Here is an 18,410-nt window from a genome sequence, read left to right on the forward strand (position 1 = left end):
TCTTTCGTGTGGAACACTCCCTAGAAAAATGCCCTTGCTCTCCGCAGGTGTAGCATGTGAACTCAGGGCATTCTCTTTGAACATGCCCAGGCTGCATGCAGAGCCTACATATTTTGGTCTGCCTGTCATGAATTACCCGGAAATACTCCGAGCCCAGCACCGTGTTAAATTTTGTAGAATATGGTAGCGAACGGACTCTTTCGTTGAATTTAACTCGTAGAAATCGAGTGCCGTCCGTCACCTTAGAGCCTGGCCACATTCTGCGTCTAATAGGTGACATAGGCGTTACCCCCCAGCTATCCAGTCTCAAAAAGATATCATTGTCTCTGATATAATAGGGCAGATTGAGAAAAGAGACGATGAGCTCGTCGTTAGTGATCTCTCTAGCATGAACCCTTGTTTCCCCAATCTTAAAACCCTCCATCAGTTTTTTCTTACCCGTTATGTTGCTCATTGTGAGTTCAAACTTCTTTTGGCCGAGCACTCTGCACGCCAGTAACGCACCGCACAACCTCTGCACATGACTGATGAGCTCGATAGCACTCATAGTCTCTCCGCCTTCCATCTCCACGTTCACAGTTAGGCTCCGTGAGGCCCGTTCCTCCGTTCTTGTAACAGCATCGCTGCCGTCTCCATTCTTCGTCAGTTCTCCCGTTCTTTTAACAGCATCACTGCTGTCACCATTCTTCGTCAGTTCTTCCACACCTTTGGCACCACCACTGCCCCCGTTCTCCGTCAGTTCTACTGTACCGTTGTCAACACCACGGCCCTCTCCGCCCACCACCAAACCGCTGGGGTTATCCGTAAGAGTTAATGTGAGTTCATTCCAGGTCGGGTTTACCGGGTGGTCCGCCATTTTGGGGGAAAAAAAAAAAGGACTAAAAACGCCCCTCAAAAAAAACACGGGGGATAGCTCACAAAACACGGAAAAAAACGCTTCCCCCCGCTCAGTGAGACACTGACGGGGGTACTACTGACAAAATCAGCTGAGCAAAACCAAAAAAAACCTTCTCTTAGGACATGTAAAACAAACGAAAGGAGAGAGAGATAAGAGGAGAAAAACAAAGCACAGCCGTGTGCTTCCTCCAAGGAGGAAGTAGCTCTAACCCACAATGCACTCTGGTCTGAAACAGGACAGAGAGGTGTGGCCGTAAGCAAGTTTGTCTCCAACACATAGTTCTTTAAAACCTACAACAGTAGGTCAATTTTAAAACGTTAACGAACCTAAACCAGTTCATTAATTAACATTCCAATAATAAGAAAATATTGATATATTGATTGATTCTGTTTCCCTTTTTACCGTTACCCACATCTTTGAATGCATCTCTTCTTTAATCTTGCCTTTTTCTCATATTTCTCAAGTGAAAAGCAGCAGTGTCCTCTGCCTTTTGGAGAGAAAAGTGAAGAAACTTACAGCACCTGGTATTCCCAGGCGGTCTCCCATCCAAGTACTAACCAGGACCGACTCTGCTTAGCTTCCGAGATCGGACGAGATCGGGAACGAACAGAGAGGTATGGCCGTAAGCAAGTTTGTCTCCAACACATAGTTCTTTAAAACCTACAACAGTAGGTCAATTTTAAAACGTTAACGAACCTAAACCAGTTCATTAATTAACATTCCAATAATAAGAAAATATTGATATATTGATTGATTCTGTTTCCCTTTTTACCGTTACCCACATCTTTGAATGCATCTCTTCTTTAATCTTGCCTTTTTCTCACATATTTCTCAAGTGAAAAAGCAGCAGTGTCCTCTGCCTTTTGGAGAGAGAAGTGAAAAAACTTACAGCACCTGGTATTCCCAGGCTGTCTCCCATCCAAGTACTAACCAGGACCGACTCTGCTTAGCTTCCTAGATCGGACGAGATCCGGCGCGAACAGAGAGGTATGGCCGTAAGCAAGTTTGTCTCCAACACATAGTTCTTTAAAACCTACAACAGTAGGTCAATTTTAAAACGTTAACGAACCTAAACCAGTTCATTAATTAACATTCCAATAATAAGAAAATATTGATATATTGATTGATTCTGTTTCCCTTTTTACCGTTACCCACATCTTTGAATGCATCTCTTCTTTAATCTTGCCTTTTTCTCACATATTTCTCAAGTGAAAAAGCAGCAGTGTCCTCTGCCTTTTGGAGAGAAAAGTGAAGAAACTTACAGCACCTGGTATTCCCAGGCGGTCTCCCATCCAAGTACTAACCAGGACCGACTCTGCTTAGCTTCCGAGATCGGACGAGATCGGGCACGAACAGAGAGGTATGGCCGTAAGCAAGTTTGTCTCCAACACATAGTTCTTTAAAACCTACAACAGTAGGTCAATTTTAAAACGTTAACGAACCTAAACCAGTTCATTAATTAACATTCCAATAATAAGAAAATATTGATATATTGATTGATTCTGTTTCCCTTTTTACCGTTACCCACATCTTTGAATGCATCTCTTCTTTAATCTTGCCTTTTTCTCATATTTCTCAAGTGAAAAGCAGCAGTGTCCTCTGCCTTTTGGAGAGAGAAGTGAAAAAACTTACAGCACCTGGTATTCCCAGGCTGTCTCCCATCCAAGTACTAACCAGGACCGACTCTGCTTAGCTTCCGAGATCGGACGAGATCGGGCGCGAACAGAGAGGTATGGCCGTAAGCAAGTTTGTCTCCAACACATAGTTCTTTAAAACCTACAACAGTAGGTCAATTTTAAAACGTTAACGAACCTAAACCAGTTCATTAATTAACATTCCAATAATAAGAAAATATTGATATATTGATTGATTCTGTTTCCCTTTTTACCGTTACCCACATCTTTGAATGCATCTCTTCTTTAATCTTGCCTTTTTCTCATATTTCTCAAGTGAAAAGCAGCAGTGTCCTCTGCCTTTTGGAGAGAGAAGTGAAAAAACTTACAGCACCTGGTATTCCCAGGCTGTCTCCCATCCAAGTACTAACCAGGACCGACTCTGCTTAGCTTCCGAGATCGGACGAGATCGGGCGCGAACAGAGAGGTATGGCCGTAAGCAAGTTTGTCTCCAACACATAGTTCTTTAAAACCTACAACAGTAGGTCAATTTTAAAACGTTAACGAACCTAAACCAGTTCATTAATTAACATTCCAATAATAAGAAAATATTGATATATTGATTGATTCTGTTTCCCTTTTTACCGTTACCCACATCTTTGAATGCATCTCTTCTTTAATCTTGCCTTTTTCTCACATATTTCTCAAGTGAAAAAGCAGCAGTGTCCTCTGCCTTTTGGAGAGAAAAGTGAAGAAACTTACAGCACCTGGTATTCCCAGGCGGTCTCCCATCCAAGTACTAACCAGGACCGACTCTGCTTAGCTTCCGAGATCGGACGAGATCGGGCACGAACAGAGAGGTATGGCCGTAAGCAAGTTTGTCTCCAACACATAGTTCTTTAAAACCTACAACAGTAGGTCAATTTTAAAACGTTAACGAACCTAAACCAGTTCATTAATTAACATTCCAATAATAAGAAAATATTGATATATTGATTGATTCTGTTTCCCTTTTTACCGTTACCCACATCTTTGAATGCATCTCTTCTTTAATCTTGCCTTTTTCTCATATTTCTCAAGTGAAAAGCAGCAGTGTCCTCTGCCTTTTGGAGAGAGAAGTGAAAAAACTTACAGCACCTGGTATTCCCAGGCGGTCTCCCATCCAAGTACTAACCAGGACCGACTCTGCTTAGCTTCCGAGATCGGACGAGATCGGGCACGAACAGAGAGGTATGGCCGTAAGCAAGTTTGTCTCCAACACATAGTTCTTTAAAACCTACAACAGTAGGTCAATTTTAAAACTTTAACGAACCTAAACCAGTTCATTAATTAACATTCCAATAATAAGAAAATATTGATATATTGATTGATTCTGTTTCCCTTTTTACCGTTACCCACATCTTTGAATGCATCTCTTCTTTAATCTTGCCTTTTTCTCACATATTTCTCAAGTGAAAAAGCAGCAGTGTCCTCTGCCTTTTGGAGAGAAAAGTGAAGAAACTTACAGCACCTGGTATTCCCAGGCGGTCTCCCATCCAAGTACTAACCAGGACCGACTCTGCTTAGCTTCCGAGATCGGACGAGATCGGGCACGAACAGAGAGGTATGGCCGTAAGCAAGTTTGTCTCCAACACATAGTTCTTTAAAACCTACAACAGTAGGTCAATTTTAAAACGTTAACGAACCTAAACCAGTTCATTAATTAACATTCCAATAATAAGAAAATATTGATATATTGATTGATTCTGTTTCCCTTTTTACCGTTACCCACATCTTTGAATGCATCTCTTCTTTAATCTTGCCTTTTTCTCACATATTTCTCAAGTGAAAAAGCAGCAGTGTCCTCTGCCTTTTGGAGAGAGAAGTGAAAAAACTTACAGCACCTGGTATTCCCAGGCTGTCTCCCATCCAAGTACTAACCAGGACCGACTCTGCTTAGCTTCCGAGATCGGACGAGATCCGGCGCGAACAGAGAGGTATGGCCGTAAGCAAGTTTGTCTCCAACACATAGTTCTTTAAAACCTACAACAGTAGGTCAATTTTAAAACGTTAACGAACCTAAACCAGTTCATTAATTAACATTCCAATAATAAGAAAATATTGATATATTGATTGATTCTGTTTCCCTTTTTACCGTTACCCACATCTTTGAATGCATCTCTTCTTTAATCTTGCCTTTTTCTCACATATTTCTCAAGTGAAAAAGCAGCAGTGTCCTCTGCCTTTTGGAGAGAAAAGTGAAGAAACTTACAGCACCTGGTATTCCCAGGCGGTCTCCCATCCAAGTACTAACCAGGACCGACTCTGCTTAGCTTCCGAGATCGGACGAGATCGGGCACGAACAGAGAGGTATGGCCGTAAGCAAGTTTGTCTCCAACACATAGTTCTTTAAAACCTACAACAGTAGGTCAATTTTAAAACTTTAACGAACCTAAACCAGTTCATTAATTAACATTCCAATAATAAGAAAATATTGATATATTGATTGATTCTGTTTCCCTTTTTACCGTTACCCACATCTTTGAATGCATCTCTTCTTTAATCTTGCCTTTTTCTCACATATTTCTCAAGTGAAAAAGCAGCAGTGTCCTCTGCCTTTTGGAGAGAAAAGTGAAGAAACTTACAGCACCTGGTATTCCCAGGCGGTCTCCCATCCAAGTACTAACCAGGACCGACTCTGCTTAGCTTCCGAGATCGGACGAGATCGGGCACGAACAGAGAGGTATGGCCGTAAGCAAGTTTGTCTCCAACACATAGTTCTTTAAAACCTACAACAGTAGGTCAATTTTAAAACGTTAACGAACCTAAACCAGTTCATTAATTAACATTCCAATAATAAGAAAATATTGATATATTGATTGATTCTGTTTCCCTTTTTACCGTTACCCACATCTTTGAATGCATCTCTTCTTTAATCTTGCCTTTTTCTCACATATTTCTCAAGTGAAAAAGCAGCAGTGTCCTCTGCCTTTTGGAGAGAGAAGTGAAAAAACTTACAGCACCTGGTATTCCCAGGCTGTCTCCCATCCAAGTACTAACCAGGACCAACTCTGCTTAGCTTCCGAGATCGGACGAGATCCGGCGCGAACAGAGAGGTATGGCCGTAAGCAAGTTTGTCTCCAACACATAGTTCTTTAAAACCTACAACAGTAGGTCAATTTTAAAATGTTAACGAACCTAAACCAGTTCATTAATTAACATTCCAATAATAAGAAAATATTGATATATTGATTGATTCTGTTTCCCTTTTTACCGTTACCCACATCTTTGAATGCATCTCTTCTTTAATCTTGCCTTTTTCTCATATTTCTCAAGTGAAAAGCAGCAGTGTCCTCTGCCTTTTGGAGAGAGAAGTGAAAAAACTTACAGCACCTGGTATTCCCAGGCTGTCTCCCATCCAAGTACTAACCAGGACCGACTCTGCTTAGCTTCCGAGATCGGACGAGATCGGGCGCGAACAGAGAGGTATGGCCGTAAGCAAGTTTGTCTCCAACACATAGTTCTTTAAAACCTACAACAGTAGGTCAATTTTAAAACGTTAACGAACCTAAACCAGTTCATTAATTAACATTCCAATAATAAGAAAATATTGATATATTGATTGATTCTGTTTCCCTTTTTACCGTTACCCACATCTTTGAATGCATCTCTTCTTTAATCTTGCCTTTTTCTCACATATTTCTCAAGTGAAAAAGCAGCAGTGTCCTCTGCCTTTTGGAGAGAAAAGTGAAGAAACTTACAGCACCTGGTATTCCCAGGCGGTCTCCCATCCAAGTACTAACCAGGACCGACTCTGCTTAGCTTCCGAGATCGGACGAGATCGGGCACGAACAGAGAGGTATGGCCGTAAGCAAGTTTGTCTCCAACACATAGTTCTTTAAAACCTACAACAGTAGGTCAATTTTAAAACGTTAACGAACCTAAACCAGTTCATTAATTAACATTCCAATAATAAGAAAATATTGATATATTGATTGATTCTGTTTCCCTTTTTACCGTTACCCACATCTTTGAATGCATCTCTTCTTTAATCTTGCCTTTTTCTCACATATTTCTCAAGTGAAAAAGCAGCAGTGTCCTCTGCCTTTTGGAGAGAGAAGTGAAAAAACTTACAGCACCTGGTATTCCCAGGCTGTCTCCCATCCAAGTACTAACCAGGACCGACTCTGCTTAGCTTCCGAGATCGGACGAGATCCGGCGCGAACAGAGAGGTATGGCCGTAAGCAAGTTTGTCTCGAACACATAGTTCTTTAAAACCTACAACAGTAGGTCAATTTTAAAACGTTAACGAACCTAAACCAGTTCATTAATTAACATTCCAATAATAAGAAAATATTGATATATTGATTGATTCTGTTTCCCTTTTTACCGTTACCCACATCTTTGAATGCATCTCTTCTTTAATCTTGCCTTTTTCTCACATATTTCTCAAGTGAAAAAGCAGCAGTGTCCTCTGCCTTTTGGAGAGAAAAGTGAAGAAACTTACAGCACCTGGTATTCCCAGGCGGTCTCCCATCCAAGTACTAACCAGGACCGACTCTGCTTAGCTTCCGAGATCGGACGAGATCGGGCACGAACAGAGAGGTATGGCCGTAAGCAAGTTTGTCTCCAACACATAGTTCTTTAAAACCTACAACAGTAGGTCAATTTTAAAACTTTAACGAACCTAAACCAGTTCATTAATTAACATTCCAATAATAAGAAAATATTGATATATTGATTGATTCTGTTTCCCTTTTTACCGTTACCCACATCTTTGAATGCATCTCTTCTTTAATCTTGCCTTTTTCTCACATATTTCTCAAGTGAAAAAGCAGCAGTGTCCTCTGCCTTTTGGAGAGAAAAGTGAAGAAACTTACAGCACCTGGTATTCCCAGGCGGTCTCCCATCCAAGTACTAACCAGGACCGACTCTGCTTAGCTTCCGAGATCGGACGAGATCGGGCACGAACAGAGAGGTATGGCCGTAAGCAAGTTTGTCTCCAACACATAGTTCTTTAAAACCTACAACAGTAGGTCAATTTTAAAACTTTAACGAACCTAAACCAGTTCATTAATTAACATTCCAATAATAAGAAAATATTGATATATTGATTGATTCTGTTTCCCTTTTTACCGTTACCCACATCTTTGAATGCATCTCTTCTTTAATCTTGCCTTTTTCTCACATATTTCTCAAGTGAAAAAGCAGCAGTGTCCTCTGCCTTTTGGAGAGAAAAGTGAAGAAACTTACAGCACCTGGTATTCCCAGGCGGTCTCCCATCCAAGTACTAACCAGGACCGACTCTGCTTAGCTTCCGAGATCGGACGAGATCGGGCACGAACAGAGAGGTATGGCCGTAAGCAAGTTTGTCTCCAACACATAGTTCTTTAAAACCTACAACAGTAGGTCAATTTTAAAACGTTAACGAACCTAAACCAGTTCATTAATTAACATTCCAATAATAAGAAAATATTGATATATTGATTGATTCTGTTTCCCTTTTTACCGTTACCCACATCTTTGAATGCATCTCTTCTTTAATCTTGCCTTTTTCTCACATATTTCTCAAGTGAAAAAGCAGCAGTGTCCTCTGCCTTTTGGAGAGAGAAGTGAAAAAACTTACAGCACCTGGTATTCCCAGGCTGTCTCCCATCCAAGTACTAACCAGGACCAACTCTGCTTAGCTTCCGAGATCGGACGAGATCCGGCGCGAACAGAGAGGTATGGCCGTAAGCAAGTTTGTCTCCAACACATAGTTCTTTAAAACCTACAACAGTAGGTCAATTTTAAAATGTTAACGAACCTAAACCAGTTCATTAATTAACATTCCAATAATAAGAAAATATTGATATATTGATTGATTCTGTTTCCCTTTTTACCGTTACCCACATCTTTGAATGCATCTCTTCTTTAATCTTGCCTTTTTCTCATATTTCTCAAGTGAAAAGCAGCAGTGTCCTCTGCCTTTTGGAGAGAGAAGTGAAAAAACTTACAGCACCTGGTATTCCCAGGCTGTCTCCCATCCAAGTACTAACCAGGACCGACTCTGCTTAGCTTCCGAGATCGGACGAGATCGGGCGCGAACAGAGAGGTATGGCCGTAAGCAAGTTTGTCTCCAACACATAGTTCTTTAAAACCTACAACAGTAGGTCAATTTTAAAACGTTAACGAACCTAAACCAGTTCATTAATTAACATTCCAATAATAAGAAAATATTGATATATTGATTGATTCTGTTTCCCTTTTTACCGTTACCCACATCTTTGAATGCATCTCTTCTTTAATCTTGCCTTTTTCTCACATATTTCTCAAGTGAAAAAGCAGCAGTGTCCTCTGCCTTTTGGAGAGAGAAGTGAAAAAACTTACAGCACCTGGTATTCCCAGGCTGTCTCCCATCCAAGTACTAACCAGGACCGACTCTGCTTAGCTTCCGAGATCGGACGAGATCCGGCGCGAACAGAGAGGTATGGCCGTAAGCAAGTTTGTCTCCAACACATAGTTCTTTAAAACCTACAACAGTAGGTCAATTTTAAAACGTTAACGAACCTAAACCAGTTCATTAATTAACATTCCAATAATAAGAAAATATTGATATATTGATTGATTCTGTTTCCCTTTTTACCGTTACCCACATCTTTGAATGCATCTCTTCTTTAATCTTGCCTTTTTCTCATATTTCTCAAGTGAAAAGCAGCAGTGTCCTCTGCCTTTTGGAGAGAGAAGTGAAAAAACTTACAGCACCTGGTATTCCCAGGCTGTCTCCCATCCAAGTACTAACCAGGACCGACTCTGCTTAGCTTCCGAGATCGGACGAGATCGGGCGCGAACAGAGAGGTATGGCCGTAAGCAAGTTTGTCTCCAACACATAGTTCTTTAAAACCTACAACAGTAGGTCAATTTTAAAACGTTAACGAACCTAAACCAGTTCATTAATTAACATTCCAATAATAAGAAAATATTGATATATTGATTGATTCTGTTTCCCTTTTTACCGTTACCCACATCTTTGAATGCATCTCTTCTTTAATCTTGCCTTTTTCTCACATATTTCTCAAGTGAAAAAGCAGCAGTGTCCTCTGCCTTTTGGAGAGAAAAGTGAAGAAACTTACAGCACCTGGTATTCCCAGGCGGTCTCCCATCCAAGTACTAACCAGGACCGACTCTGCTTAGCTTCCGAGATCGGACGAGATCGGGCACGAACAGAGAGGTATGGCCGTAAGCAAGTTTGTCTCCAACACATAGTTCTTTAAAACCTACAACAGTAGGTCAATTTTAAAACGTTAACGAACCTAAACCAGTTCATTAATTAACATTCCAATAATAAGAAAATATTGATATATTGATTGATTCTGTTTCCCTTTTTACCGTTACCCACATCTTTGAATGCATCTCTTCTTTAATCTTGCCTTTTTCTCACATATTTCTCAAGTGAAAAAGCAGCAGTGTCCTCTGCCTTTTGGAGAGAGAAGTGAAAAAACTTACAGCACCTGGTATTCCCAGGCTGTCTCCCATCCAAGTACTAACCAGGACCGACTCTGCTTAGCTTCCGAGATCGGACGAGATCGGGCGCGAACAGAGAGGTATGGCCGTAAGCAAGTTTGTCTCCAACACATAGTTCTTTAAAACCTACAACAGTAGGTCAATTTTAAAACGTTAACGAACCTAAACCAGTTCATTAATTAACATTCCAATAATAAGAAAATATTGATATATTGATTGATTCTGTTTCCCTTTTTACCGTTACCCACATCTTTGAATGCATCTCTTCTTTAATCTTGCCTTTTTCTCACATATTTCTCAAGTGAAAAAGCAGCAGTGTCCTCTGCCTTTTGGAGAGAGAAGTGAAAAAACTTACAGCACCTGGTATTCCCAGGCTGTCTCCCATCCAAGTACTAACCAGGACCGACTCTGCTTAGCTTCCGAGATCGGATGAGATCGGGCGCAAACAGAGAGGTATGGCCGTAAGCAAGTTTGTCTCCAACACATAGTTCTTTAAAACCTACAACAGTAGGTCAATTTTAAAACGTTAACGAACCTAAACCAGTTCATTAATTAACATTCCAATAATAAGAAAATATTGATATATTGATTGATTCTGTTTCCCTTTTTACCGTTACCCACATCTTTGAATGCATCTCTTCTTTAATCTTGCCTTTTTCTCATATTTCTCAAGTGAAAAGCAGCAGTGTCCTCTGCCTTTTGGAGAGAGAAGTGAAAAAACTTACAGCACCTGGTATTCCCAGGCTGTCTCCCATCCAAGTACTAACCAGGACCGACTCTGCTTAGCTTCCGAGATCGGACGAGATCCGGCGCGAACAGAGAGGTATGGCCGTAAGCAAGTTTGTCTCCAACACATAGTTCTTTAAAACCTACAACAGTAGGTCAATTTTAAAACGTTAACGAACCTAAACCAGTTCATTAATTAACATTCCAATAATAAGAAAATATTGATATATTGATTGATTCTGTTTCCCTTTTTACCGTTACCCACATCTTTGAATGCATCTCTTCTTTAATCTTGCCTTTTTCTCACATATTTCTCAAGTGAAAAAGCAGCAGTGTCCTCTGCCTTTTGGAGAGAAAAGTGAAGAAACTTACAGCACCTGGTATTCCCAGGCGGTCTCCCATCCAAGTACTAACCAGGACCGACTCTGCTTAGCTTCCGAGATCGGACGAGATCGGGCACGAACAGAGAGGTATGGCCGTAAGCAAGTTTGTCTCCAACACATAGTTCTTTAAAACCTACAACAGTAGGTCAATTTTAAAACGTTAACGAACCTAAACCAGTTCATTAATTAACATTCCAATAATAAGAAAATATTGATATATTGATTGATTCTGTTTCCCTTTTTACCGTTACCCACATCTTTGAATGCATCTCTTCTTTAATCTTGCCTTTTTCTCACATATTTCTCAAGTGAAAAAGCAGCAGTGTCCTCTGCCTTTTGGAGAGAAAAGTGAAGAAACTTACAGCACCTGGTATTCCCGGGCGGTCTCCCATCCAAGTACTAACCAGGACCGACTCTGCTTAGCTTCCGAGATCGGACGAGATCGGGCACGAACAGAGAGGTATGGCCGTAAGCAAGTTTGTCTCCAACACATAGTTCTTTAAAACCTACAACAGTAGGTCAATTTTAAAACTTTAACGAACCTAAACCAGTTCATTAATTAACATTCCAATAATAAGAAAATATTGATATATTGATTGATTCTGTTTCCCTTTTTACCGTTACCCACATCTTTGAATGCATCTCTTCTTTAATCTTGCCTTTTTCTCACATATTTCTCAAGTGAAAAAGCAGCAGTGTCCTCTGCCTTTTGGAGAGAGAAGTGAAAAAACTTACAGCACCTGGTATTCCCAGGCTGTCTCCCATCCAAGTACTAACCAGGACCGACTCTGCTTAGCTTCCGAGATCGGACGAGATCGGGCGCGAACAGAGAGGTATGGCCGTAAGCAAGTTTGTCTCCAACACATAGTTCTTTAAAACCTACAACAGTAGGTCAATTTTAAAACGTTAACGAACCTAAACCAGTTCATTAATTAACATTCCAATAATAAGAAAATATTGATATATTGATTGATTCTGTTTCCCTTTTTACCGTTACCCACATCTTTGAATGCATCTCTTCTTTAATCTTGCCTTTTTCTCACATATTTCTCAAGTGAAAAAGCAGCAGTGTCCTCTGCCTTTTGGAGAGAAAAGTGAAGAAACTTACAGCACCTGGTATTCCCAGGCGGTCTCCCATCCAAGTACTAACCAGGACCGACTCTGCTTAGCTTCCGAGATCGGACGAGATCGGGCACGAACAGAGAGGTATGGCCGTAAGCAAGTTTGTCTCCAACACATAGTTCTTTAAAACCTACAACAGTAGGTCAATTTTAAAACGTTAACGAACCTAAACCAGTTCATTAATTAACATTCCAATAATAAGAAAATATTGATATATTGATTGATTCTGTTTCCCTTTTTACCGTTACCCACATCTTTGAATGCATCTCTTCTTTAATCTTGCCTTTTTCTCACATATTTCTCAAGTGAAAAAGCAGCAGTGTCCTCTGCCTTTTGGAGAGAGAAGTGAAAAAACTTACAGCACCTGGTATTCCCAGGCTGTCTCCCATCCAAGTACTAACCAGGACCGACTCTGCTTAGCTTCCGAGATCGGACGAGATCCGGCGCGAACAGAGAGGTATGGCCGTAAGCAAGTTTGTCTCGAACACATAGTTCTTTAAAACCTACAACAGTAGGTCAATTTTAAAACGTTAACGAACCTAAACCAGTTCATTAATTAACATTCCAATAATAAGAAAATATTGATATATTGATTGATTCTGTTTCCCTTTTTACCGTTACCCACATCTTTGAATGCATCTCTTCTTTAATCTTGCCTTTTTCTCATATTTCTCAAGTGAAAAGCAGCAGTGTCCTCTGCCTTTTGGAGAGAGAAGTGAAAAAACTTACAGCACCTGGTATTCCCAGGCTGTCTCCCATCCAAGTACTAACCAGGACCGACTCTGCTTAGCTTCCGAGATCGGACGAGATCGGGCGCAAACAGAGAGGTATGGCCGTAAGCAAGTTTGTCTCCAACACATAGTTCTTTAAAACCTACAACAGTAGGTCAATTTTAAAACGTTAACGAACCTAAACCAGTTCATTAATTAACATTCCAATAATAAGAAAATATTGATATATTGATTGATTCTGTTTCCCTTTTTACCGTTACCCACATCTTTGAATGCATCTCTTCTTTAATCTTGCCTTTTTCTCATATTTCTCAAGTGAAAAGCAGCAGTGTCCTCTGCCTTTTGGAGAGAGAAGTGAAAAAACTTACAGCACCTGGTATTCCCAGGCTGTCTCCCATCCAAGTACTAACCAGGACCGACTCTGCTTAGCTTCCGAGATCGGACGAGATCCGGCGCGAACAGAGAGGTATGGCCGTAAGCAAGTTTGTCTCCAACACATAGTTCTTTAAAACCTACAACAGTAGGTCAATTTTAAAACGTTAACGAACCTAAACCAGTTCATTAATTAACATTCCAATAATAAGAAAATATTGATATATTGATTGATTCTGTTTCCCTTTTTACCGTTACCCACATCTTTGAATGCATCTCTTCTTTAATCTTGCCTTTTTCTCACATATTTCTCAAGTGAAAAAGCAGCAGTGTCCTCTGCCTTTTGGAGAGAAAAGTGAAGAAACTTACAGCACCTGGTATTCCCAGGCGGTCTCCCATCCAAGTACTAACCAGGACCGACTCTGCTTAGCTTCCGAGATCGGACGAGATCGGGCACGAACAGAGAGGTATGGCCGTAAGCAAGTTTGTCTCCAACACATAGTTCTTTAAAACCTACAACAGTAGGTCAATTTTAAAACGTTAACGAACCTAAACCAGTTCATTAATTAACATTCCAATAATAAGAAAATATTGATATATTGATTGATTCTGTTTCCCTTTTTACCGTTACCCACATCTTTGAATGCATCTCTTCTTTAATCTTGCCTTTTTCTCATATTTCTCAAGTGAAAAGCAGCAGTGTCCTCTGCCTTTTGGAGAGAGAAGTGAAAAAACTTACAGCACCTGGTATTCCCAGGCTGTCTCCCATCCAAGTACTAACCAGGACCGACTCTGCTTAGCTTCCGAGATCGGACGAGATCCGGCGCGAACAGAGAGGTATGGCCGTAAGCAAGTTTGTCTCCAACACATAGTTCTTTAAAACCTACAACAGTAGGTCAATTTTAAAACGTTAACGAACCTAAACCAGTTCATTAATTAACATTCCAATAATAAGAAAATATTGATATATTGATTGATTCTGTTTCCCTTTTTACCGTTACCCACATCTTTGAATGCATCTCTTCTTTAATCTTGCCTTTTTCTCACATATTTCTCAAGTGAAAAAGCAGCAGTGTCCTCTGCCTTTTGGAGAGAGAAGTGAAAAAACTTACAGCACCTGGTATTCCCAGGCTGTCTCCCATCCAAGTACTAACCAGGACCGACTCTGCTTAGCTTCCGAGATCGGACGAGATCGGGCGCGAACAGAGAGGTATGGCCGTAAGCAAGTTTGTCTCCAACACATAGTTCTTTAAAACCTACAACAGTAGGTCAATTTTAAAACGTTAACGAACCTAAACCAGTTCATTAATTAACATTCCAATAATAAGAAAATATTGATATATTGATTGATTCTGTTTCCCTTTTTACCGTTACCCACATCTTTGAATGCATCTCTTCTTTAATCTTGCCTTTTTCTCATATTTCTCAAGTGAAAAGCAGCAGTGTCCTCTGCCTTTTGGAGAGAGAAGTGAAAAAACTTACAGCACCTGGTATTCCCAGGCTGTCTCCCATCCAAGTACTAACCAGGACCTACTCTGCTTAGCTTCCGAGATCGGACGAGATCGGGCGCGAACAGAGAGGTATGGCCGTAAGCAAGTTTGTCTCCAACACATAGTTCTTTAAAACCTACAACAGTAGGTCAATTTTAAAACGTTAACGAACCTAAACCAGTTCATTAATTAACATTCCAATAATAAGAAAATATTGATATATTGATTGATTCTGTTTCCCTTTTTACCGTTACCCACATCTTTGAATGCATCTCTTCTTTAATCTTGCCTTTTTCTCACATATTTCTCAAGTGAAAAAGCAGCAGTGTCCTCTGCCTTTTGGAGAGAAAAGTGAAGAAACTTACAGCACCTGGTATTCCCAGGCTGTCTCCCATCCAAGTACTAACCAGGACCGACTCTGCTTAGCTTCCGAGATCGGACGAGATCGGGCGCGAACAGAGAGGTATGGCCGTAAGCAAGTTTGTCTCCAACACATAGTTCTTTAAAACCTACAACAGTAGGTCAATTTTAAAACGTTAACGAACCTAAACCAGTTCATTAATTAACATTCCAATAATAAGAAAATATTGATATATTGATTGATTCTGTTTCCCTTTTTACCGTTACCCACATCTTTGAATGCATCTCTTCTTTAATCTTGCCTTTTTCTCATATTTCTCAAGTGAAAAGCAGCAGTGTCCTCTGCCTTTTGGAGAGAGAAGTGAAAAAACTTACAGCACCTGGTATTCCCAGGCTGTCTCCCATCCAAGTACTAACCAGGACCTACTCTGCTTAGCTTCCGAGATCGGACGAGATCGGGCGCGAACAGAGAGGTATGGCCGTAAGCAAGTTTGTCTCCAACACATAGTTCTTTAAAACCTACAACAGTAGGTCAATTTTAAAACGTTAACGAACCTAAACCAGTTCATTAATTAACATTCCAATAATAAGAAAATATTGATATATTGATTGATTCTGTTTCCCTTTTTACCGTTACCCACATCTTTGAATGCATCTCTTCTTTAATCTTGCCTTTTTCTCACATATTTCTCAAGTGAAAAAGCAGCAGTGTCCTCTGCCTTTTGGAGAGAAAAGTGAAGAAACTTACAGCACCTGGTATTCCCAGGCGGTCTCCCATCCAAGTACTAACCAGGACCGACTCTGCTTAGCTTCCGAGATCGGACGAGATCGGGCACGAACAGAGAGGTATGGCCGTAAGCAAGTTTGTCTCCAACACATAGTTCTTTAAAACCTACAACAGTAGGTCAATTTTAAAACGTTAACGAACCTAAACCAGTTCATTAATTAACATTCCAATAATAAGAAAATATTGATATATTGATTGATTCTGTTTCCCTTTTTACCGTTACCCACATCTTTGAATGCATCTCTTCTTTAATCTTGCCTTTTTCTCACATATTTCTCAAGTGAAAAAGCAGCAGTGTCCTCTGCCTTTTGGAGAGAAAAGTGAAGAAACTTACAGCACCTGGTATTCCCGGGCGGTCTCCCATCCAAGTACTAACCAGGACCGACTCTGCTTAGCTTCCGAGATCGGACGAGATCGGGCACGAACAGAGAGGTATGGCCGTAAGCAAGTTTGTCTCCAACACATAGTTCTTTAAAACCTACAACAGTAGGTCAATTTTAAAACTTTAACGAACCTAAACCAGTTCATTAATTAACATTCCAATAATAAGAAAATATTGATATATTGATTGATTCTGTTTCCCTTTTTACCGTTACCCACATCTTTGAATGCATCTCTTCTTTAATCTTGCCTTTTTCTCACATATTTCTCAAGTGAAAAAGCAGCAGTGTCCTCTGCCTTTTGGAGAGAGAAGTGAAAAAACTTACAGCACCTGGTATTCCCAGGCTGTCTCCCATCCAAGTACTAACCAGGACCGACTCTGCTTAGCTTCCGAGATCGGACGAGATCGGGCGCGAACAGAGAGGTATGGCCGTAAGCAAGTTTGTCTCCAACACATAGTTCTTTAAAACCTACAACAGTAGGTCAATTTTAAAACGTTAACGAACCTAAACCAGTTCATTAATTAACATTCCAATAATAAGAAAATATTGATATATTGATTGATTCTGTTTCCCTTTTTACCGTTACCCACATCTTTGAATGCATCTCTTCTTTAATCTTGCCTTTTTCTCACATATTTCTCAAGTGAAAAAGCAGCAGTGTCCTCTGCCTTTTGGAGAGAAAAGTGAAGAAACTTACAGCACCTGGTATTCCCAGGCGGTCTCCCATCCAAGTACTAACCAGGACCGACTCTGCTTAGCTTCCGAGATCGGACGAGATCGGGCACGAACAGAGAGGTATGGCCGTAAGCAAGTTTGTCTCCAACACATAGTTCTTTAAAACCTACAACAGTAGGTCAATTTTAAAACGTTAACGAACCTAAACCAGTTCATTAATTAACATTCCAATAATAAGAAAATATTGATATATTGATTGATTCTGTTTCCCTTTTTACCGTTACCCACATCTTTGAATGCATCTCTTCTTTAATCTTGCCTTTTTCTCACATATTTCTCAAGTGAAAAAGCAGCAGTGTCCTCTGCCTTTTGGAGAGAGAAGTGAAAAAACTTACAGCACCTGGTATTCCCAGGCTGTCTCCCATCCAAGTACTAACCAGGACCGACTCTGCTTAGCTTCCGAGATCGGACGAGATCCGGCGCGAACAGAGAGGTATGGCCGTAAGCAAGTTTGTCTCGAACACATAGTTCTTTAAAACCTACAACAGTAGGTCAATTTTAAAACGTTAACGAACCTAAACCAGTTCATTAATTAACATTCCAATAATAAGAAAATATTGATATATTGATTGATTCTGTTTCCCTTTTTACCGTTACCCACATCTTTGAATGCATCTCTTCTTTAATCTTGCCTTTTTCTCATATTTCTCAAGTGAAAAGCAGCAGTGTCCTCTGCCTTTTGGAGAGAGAAGTGAAAAAACTTACAGCACCTGGTATTCCCAGGCTGTCTCCCATCCAAGTACTAACCAGGACCGACTCTGCTTAGCTTCCGAGATCGGACGAGATCGGGCGCAAACAGAGAGGTATGGCCGTAAGCAAGTTTGTCTCCAACACATAGTTCTTTAAAACCTACAACAGTAGGTCAATTTTAAAACGTTAACGAACCTAAACCAGTTCATTAATTAACATTCCAATAATAAGAAAATATTGATATATTGATTGATTCTGTTTCCCTTTTTACCGTTACCCACATCTTTGAATGCATCTCTTCTTTAATCTTGCCTTTTTCTCATATTTCTCAAGTGAAAAGCAGCAGTGTCCTCTGCCTTTTGGAGAGAGAAGTGAAAAAACTTACAGCACCTGGTATTCCCAGGCTGTCTCCCATCCAAGTACTAACCAGGACCGACTCTGCTTAGCTTCCGAGATCGGACGAGATCCGGCGCGAACAGAGAGGTATGGCCGTAAGCAAGTTTGTCTCCAACACATAGTTCTTTAAAACCTACAACAGTAGGTCAATTTTAAAACGTTAACGAACCTAAACCAGTTCATTAATTAACATTCCAATAATAAGAAAATATTGATATATTGATTGATTCTGTTTCCCTTTT

The 18,410-nt window shown here is 40.3% G+C and overlaps 36 non-coding genes and 10 pseudogenes across 36 annotated transcripts; all 46 read right to left on the reverse strand.

The window, feature by feature from the left end:
* Positions 1–1,407: 1,407 nt before the first annotated feature.
* LOC142939815 (5S ribosomal RNA) lies at positions 1,408–1,526 on the reverse strand. Its single transcript, XR_012950208.1, has one exon. It is a non-coding gene; the product is annotated as a 5S ribosomal RNA (ribosomal RNA).
* Positions 1,527–1,780: 254 nt separating this feature from the next.
* On the reverse strand, positions 1,781–1,899 carry LOC142940008 (5S ribosomal RNA; annotated as a pseudogene).
* A 254-nt stretch (positions 1,900–2,153) lies between these two features.
* LOC142939768 (5S ribosomal RNA) lies at positions 2,154–2,272 on the reverse strand. Its single transcript, XR_012950164.1, has one exon. It is a non-coding gene; the product is annotated as a 5S ribosomal RNA (ribosomal RNA).
* A 251-nt stretch (positions 2,273–2,523) lies between these two features.
* On the reverse strand, positions 2,524–2,642 carry LOC142939902 (5S ribosomal RNA). The gene has a single exon (XR_012950293.1). It is a non-coding gene; the product is annotated as a 5S ribosomal RNA (ribosomal RNA).
* Positions 2,643–2,893: 251 nt separating this feature from the next.
* LOC142939904 (5S ribosomal RNA) lies at positions 2,894–3,012 on the reverse strand. The gene has a single exon (XR_012950295.1). It is a non-coding gene; the product is annotated as a 5S ribosomal RNA (ribosomal RNA).
* Positions 3,013–3,266: 254 nt separating this feature from the next.
* LOC142939769 (5S ribosomal RNA) lies at positions 3,267–3,385 on the reverse strand. The gene has a single exon (XR_012950165.1). It is a non-coding gene; the product is annotated as a 5S ribosomal RNA (ribosomal RNA).
* Positions 3,386–3,636: 251 nt separating this feature from the next.
* LOC142939770 (5S ribosomal RNA) lies at positions 3,637–3,755 on the reverse strand. Its single transcript, XR_012950166.1, has one exon. It is a non-coding gene; the product is annotated as a 5S ribosomal RNA (ribosomal RNA).
* Positions 3,756–4,009: 254 nt separating this feature from the next.
* Positions 4,010–4,128, reverse strand: LOC142939771 (5S ribosomal RNA). Its single transcript, XR_012950167.1, has one exon. It is a non-coding gene; the product is annotated as a 5S ribosomal RNA (ribosomal RNA).
* Positions 4,129–4,382: 254 nt separating this feature from the next.
* LOC142939978 (5S ribosomal RNA) lies at positions 4,383–4,501 on the reverse strand (annotated as a pseudogene).
* Positions 4,502–4,755: 254 nt separating this feature from the next.
* LOC142939772 (5S ribosomal RNA) lies at positions 4,756–4,874 on the reverse strand. The gene has a single exon (XR_012950168.1). It is a non-coding gene; the product is annotated as a 5S ribosomal RNA (ribosomal RNA).
* Positions 4,875–5,128: 254 nt separating this feature from the next.
* LOC142939773 (5S ribosomal RNA) lies at positions 5,129–5,247 on the reverse strand. Its single transcript, XR_012950169.1, has one exon. It is a non-coding gene; the product is annotated as a 5S ribosomal RNA (ribosomal RNA).
* Positions 5,248–5,501: 254 nt separating this feature from the next.
* LOC142939936 (5S ribosomal RNA) lies at positions 5,502–5,620 on the reverse strand. The gene has a single exon (XR_012950325.1). It is a non-coding gene; the product is annotated as a 5S ribosomal RNA (ribosomal RNA).
* Positions 5,621–5,871: 251 nt separating this feature from the next.
* LOC142939905 (5S ribosomal RNA) lies at positions 5,872–5,990 on the reverse strand. Its single transcript, XR_012950296.1, has one exon. It is a non-coding gene; the product is annotated as a 5S ribosomal RNA (ribosomal RNA).
* Positions 5,991–6,244: 254 nt separating this feature from the next.
* LOC142939775 (5S ribosomal RNA) lies at positions 6,245–6,363 on the reverse strand. The gene has a single exon (XR_012950171.1). It is a non-coding gene; the product is annotated as a 5S ribosomal RNA (ribosomal RNA).
* Positions 6,364–6,617: 254 nt separating this feature from the next.
* Positions 6,618–6,736, reverse strand: LOC142939980 (5S ribosomal RNA; annotated as a pseudogene).
* A 254-nt stretch (positions 6,737–6,990) lies between these two features.
* On the reverse strand, positions 6,991–7,109 carry LOC142939776 (5S ribosomal RNA). The gene has a single exon (XR_012950172.1). It is a non-coding gene; the product is annotated as a 5S ribosomal RNA (ribosomal RNA).
* A 254-nt stretch (positions 7,110–7,363) lies between these two features.
* Positions 7,364–7,482, reverse strand: LOC142939777 (5S ribosomal RNA). Its single transcript, XR_012950173.1, has one exon. It is a non-coding gene; the product is annotated as a 5S ribosomal RNA (ribosomal RNA).
* A 254-nt stretch (positions 7,483–7,736) lies between these two features.
* LOC142939778 (5S ribosomal RNA) lies at positions 7,737–7,855 on the reverse strand. Its single transcript, XR_012950174.1, has one exon. It is a non-coding gene; the product is annotated as a 5S ribosomal RNA (ribosomal RNA).
* A 254-nt stretch (positions 7,856–8,109) lies between these two features.
* On the reverse strand, positions 8,110–8,228 carry LOC142939937 (5S ribosomal RNA). Its single transcript, XR_012950326.1, has one exon. It is a non-coding gene; the product is annotated as a 5S ribosomal RNA (ribosomal RNA).
* A 251-nt stretch (positions 8,229–8,479) lies between these two features.
* On the reverse strand, positions 8,480–8,598 carry LOC142939906 (5S ribosomal RNA). Its single transcript, XR_012950297.1, has one exon. It is a non-coding gene; the product is annotated as a 5S ribosomal RNA (ribosomal RNA).
* Positions 8,599–8,852: 254 nt separating this feature from the next.
* LOC142939981 (5S ribosomal RNA) lies at positions 8,853–8,971 on the reverse strand (annotated as a pseudogene).
* Positions 8,972–9,222: 251 nt separating this feature from the next.
* On the reverse strand, positions 9,223–9,341 carry LOC142939907 (5S ribosomal RNA). Its single transcript, XR_012950298.1, has one exon. It is a non-coding gene; the product is annotated as a 5S ribosomal RNA (ribosomal RNA).
* Positions 9,342–9,595: 254 nt separating this feature from the next.
* On the reverse strand, positions 9,596–9,714 carry LOC142939780 (5S ribosomal RNA). The gene has a single exon (XR_012950175.1). It is a non-coding gene; the product is annotated as a 5S ribosomal RNA (ribosomal RNA).
* Positions 9,715–9,968: 254 nt separating this feature from the next.
* Positions 9,969–10,087, reverse strand: LOC142939908 (5S ribosomal RNA). The gene has a single exon (XR_012950299.1). It is a non-coding gene; the product is annotated as a 5S ribosomal RNA (ribosomal RNA).
* A 254-nt stretch (positions 10,088–10,341) lies between these two features.
* LOC142939837 (5S ribosomal RNA) lies at positions 10,342–10,460 on the reverse strand. Its single transcript, XR_012950230.1, has one exon. It is a non-coding gene; the product is annotated as a 5S ribosomal RNA (ribosomal RNA).
* Positions 10,461–10,711: 251 nt separating this feature from the next.
* Positions 10,712–10,830, reverse strand: LOC142939982 (5S ribosomal RNA; annotated as a pseudogene).
* A 254-nt stretch (positions 10,831–11,084) lies between these two features.
* Positions 11,085–11,203, reverse strand: LOC142939781 (5S ribosomal RNA). Its single transcript, XR_012950176.1, has one exon. It is a non-coding gene; the product is annotated as a 5S ribosomal RNA (ribosomal RNA).
* A 254-nt stretch (positions 11,204–11,457) lies between these two features.
* Positions 11,458–11,576, reverse strand: LOC142939822 (5S ribosomal RNA). The gene has a single exon (XR_012950215.1). It is a non-coding gene; the product is annotated as a 5S ribosomal RNA (ribosomal RNA).
* Positions 11,577–11,830: 254 nt separating this feature from the next.
* On the reverse strand, positions 11,831–11,949 carry LOC142939909 (5S ribosomal RNA). The gene has a single exon (XR_012950300.1). It is a non-coding gene; the product is annotated as a 5S ribosomal RNA (ribosomal RNA).
* Positions 11,950–12,203: 254 nt separating this feature from the next.
* On the reverse strand, positions 12,204–12,322 carry LOC142939782 (5S ribosomal RNA). The gene has a single exon (XR_012950177.1). It is a non-coding gene; the product is annotated as a 5S ribosomal RNA (ribosomal RNA).
* A 254-nt stretch (positions 12,323–12,576) lies between these two features.
* On the reverse strand, positions 12,577–12,695 carry LOC142939983 (5S ribosomal RNA; annotated as a pseudogene).
* A 251-nt stretch (positions 12,696–12,946) lies between these two features.
* Positions 12,947–13,065, reverse strand: LOC142939868 (5S ribosomal RNA). The gene has a single exon (XR_012950259.1). It is a non-coding gene; the product is annotated as a 5S ribosomal RNA (ribosomal RNA).
* Positions 13,066–13,316: 251 nt separating this feature from the next.
* Positions 13,317–13,435, reverse strand: LOC142939984 (5S ribosomal RNA; annotated as a pseudogene).
* A 254-nt stretch (positions 13,436–13,689) lies between these two features.
* LOC142939783 (5S ribosomal RNA) lies at positions 13,690–13,808 on the reverse strand. Its single transcript, XR_012950178.1, has one exon. It is a non-coding gene; the product is annotated as a 5S ribosomal RNA (ribosomal RNA).
* A 251-nt stretch (positions 13,809–14,059) lies between these two features.
* On the reverse strand, positions 14,060–14,178 carry LOC142939986 (5S ribosomal RNA; annotated as a pseudogene).
* A 254-nt stretch (positions 14,179–14,432) lies between these two features.
* LOC142939910 (5S ribosomal RNA) lies at positions 14,433–14,551 on the reverse strand. Its single transcript, XR_012950301.1, has one exon. It is a non-coding gene; the product is annotated as a 5S ribosomal RNA (ribosomal RNA).
* Positions 14,552–14,802: 251 nt separating this feature from the next.
* On the reverse strand, positions 14,803–14,921 carry LOC142939848 (5S ribosomal RNA). Its single transcript, XR_012950241.1, has one exon. It is a non-coding gene; the product is annotated as a 5S ribosomal RNA (ribosomal RNA).
* A 254-nt stretch (positions 14,922–15,175) lies between these two features.
* LOC142939912 (5S ribosomal RNA) lies at positions 15,176–15,294 on the reverse strand. The gene has a single exon (XR_012950302.1). It is a non-coding gene; the product is annotated as a 5S ribosomal RNA (ribosomal RNA).
* A 251-nt stretch (positions 15,295–15,545) lies between these two features.
* Positions 15,546–15,664, reverse strand: LOC142939850 (5S ribosomal RNA). The gene has a single exon (XR_012950242.1). It is a non-coding gene; the product is annotated as a 5S ribosomal RNA (ribosomal RNA).
* A 254-nt stretch (positions 15,665–15,918) lies between these two features.
* Positions 15,919–16,037, reverse strand: LOC142939784 (5S ribosomal RNA). The gene has a single exon (XR_012950179.1). It is a non-coding gene; the product is annotated as a 5S ribosomal RNA (ribosomal RNA).
* A 254-nt stretch (positions 16,038–16,291) lies between these two features.
* Positions 16,292–16,410, reverse strand: LOC142939823 (5S ribosomal RNA). Its single transcript, XR_012950216.1, has one exon. It is a non-coding gene; the product is annotated as a 5S ribosomal RNA (ribosomal RNA).
* Positions 16,411–16,664: 254 nt separating this feature from the next.
* LOC142939913 (5S ribosomal RNA) lies at positions 16,665–16,783 on the reverse strand. Its single transcript, XR_012950303.1, has one exon. It is a non-coding gene; the product is annotated as a 5S ribosomal RNA (ribosomal RNA).
* Positions 16,784–17,037: 254 nt separating this feature from the next.
* Positions 17,038–17,156, reverse strand: LOC142939785 (5S ribosomal RNA). Its single transcript, XR_012950180.1, has one exon. It is a non-coding gene; the product is annotated as a 5S ribosomal RNA (ribosomal RNA).
* A 254-nt stretch (positions 17,157–17,410) lies between these two features.
* On the reverse strand, positions 17,411–17,529 carry LOC142939987 (5S ribosomal RNA; annotated as a pseudogene).
* Positions 17,530–17,780: 251 nt separating this feature from the next.
* On the reverse strand, positions 17,781–17,899 carry LOC142939869 (5S ribosomal RNA). The gene has a single exon (XR_012950260.1). It is a non-coding gene; the product is annotated as a 5S ribosomal RNA (ribosomal RNA).
* Positions 17,900–18,150: 251 nt separating this feature from the next.
* LOC142939988 (5S ribosomal RNA) lies at positions 18,151–18,269 on the reverse strand (annotated as a pseudogene).
* Positions 18,270–18,410: the final 141 nt, after the last annotated feature.

This window comes from Anarhichas minor, unplaced genomic scaffold (genome assembly GCF_050575085.1).
Source record: "Anarhichas minor isolate MPS153535 unplaced genomic scaffold, ASM5057508v1 ptg000110l, whole genome shotgun sequence".
NCBI lineage: Eukaryota > Metazoa > Chordata > Actinopteri > Perciformes > Anarhichadidae > Anarhichas > Anarhichas minor.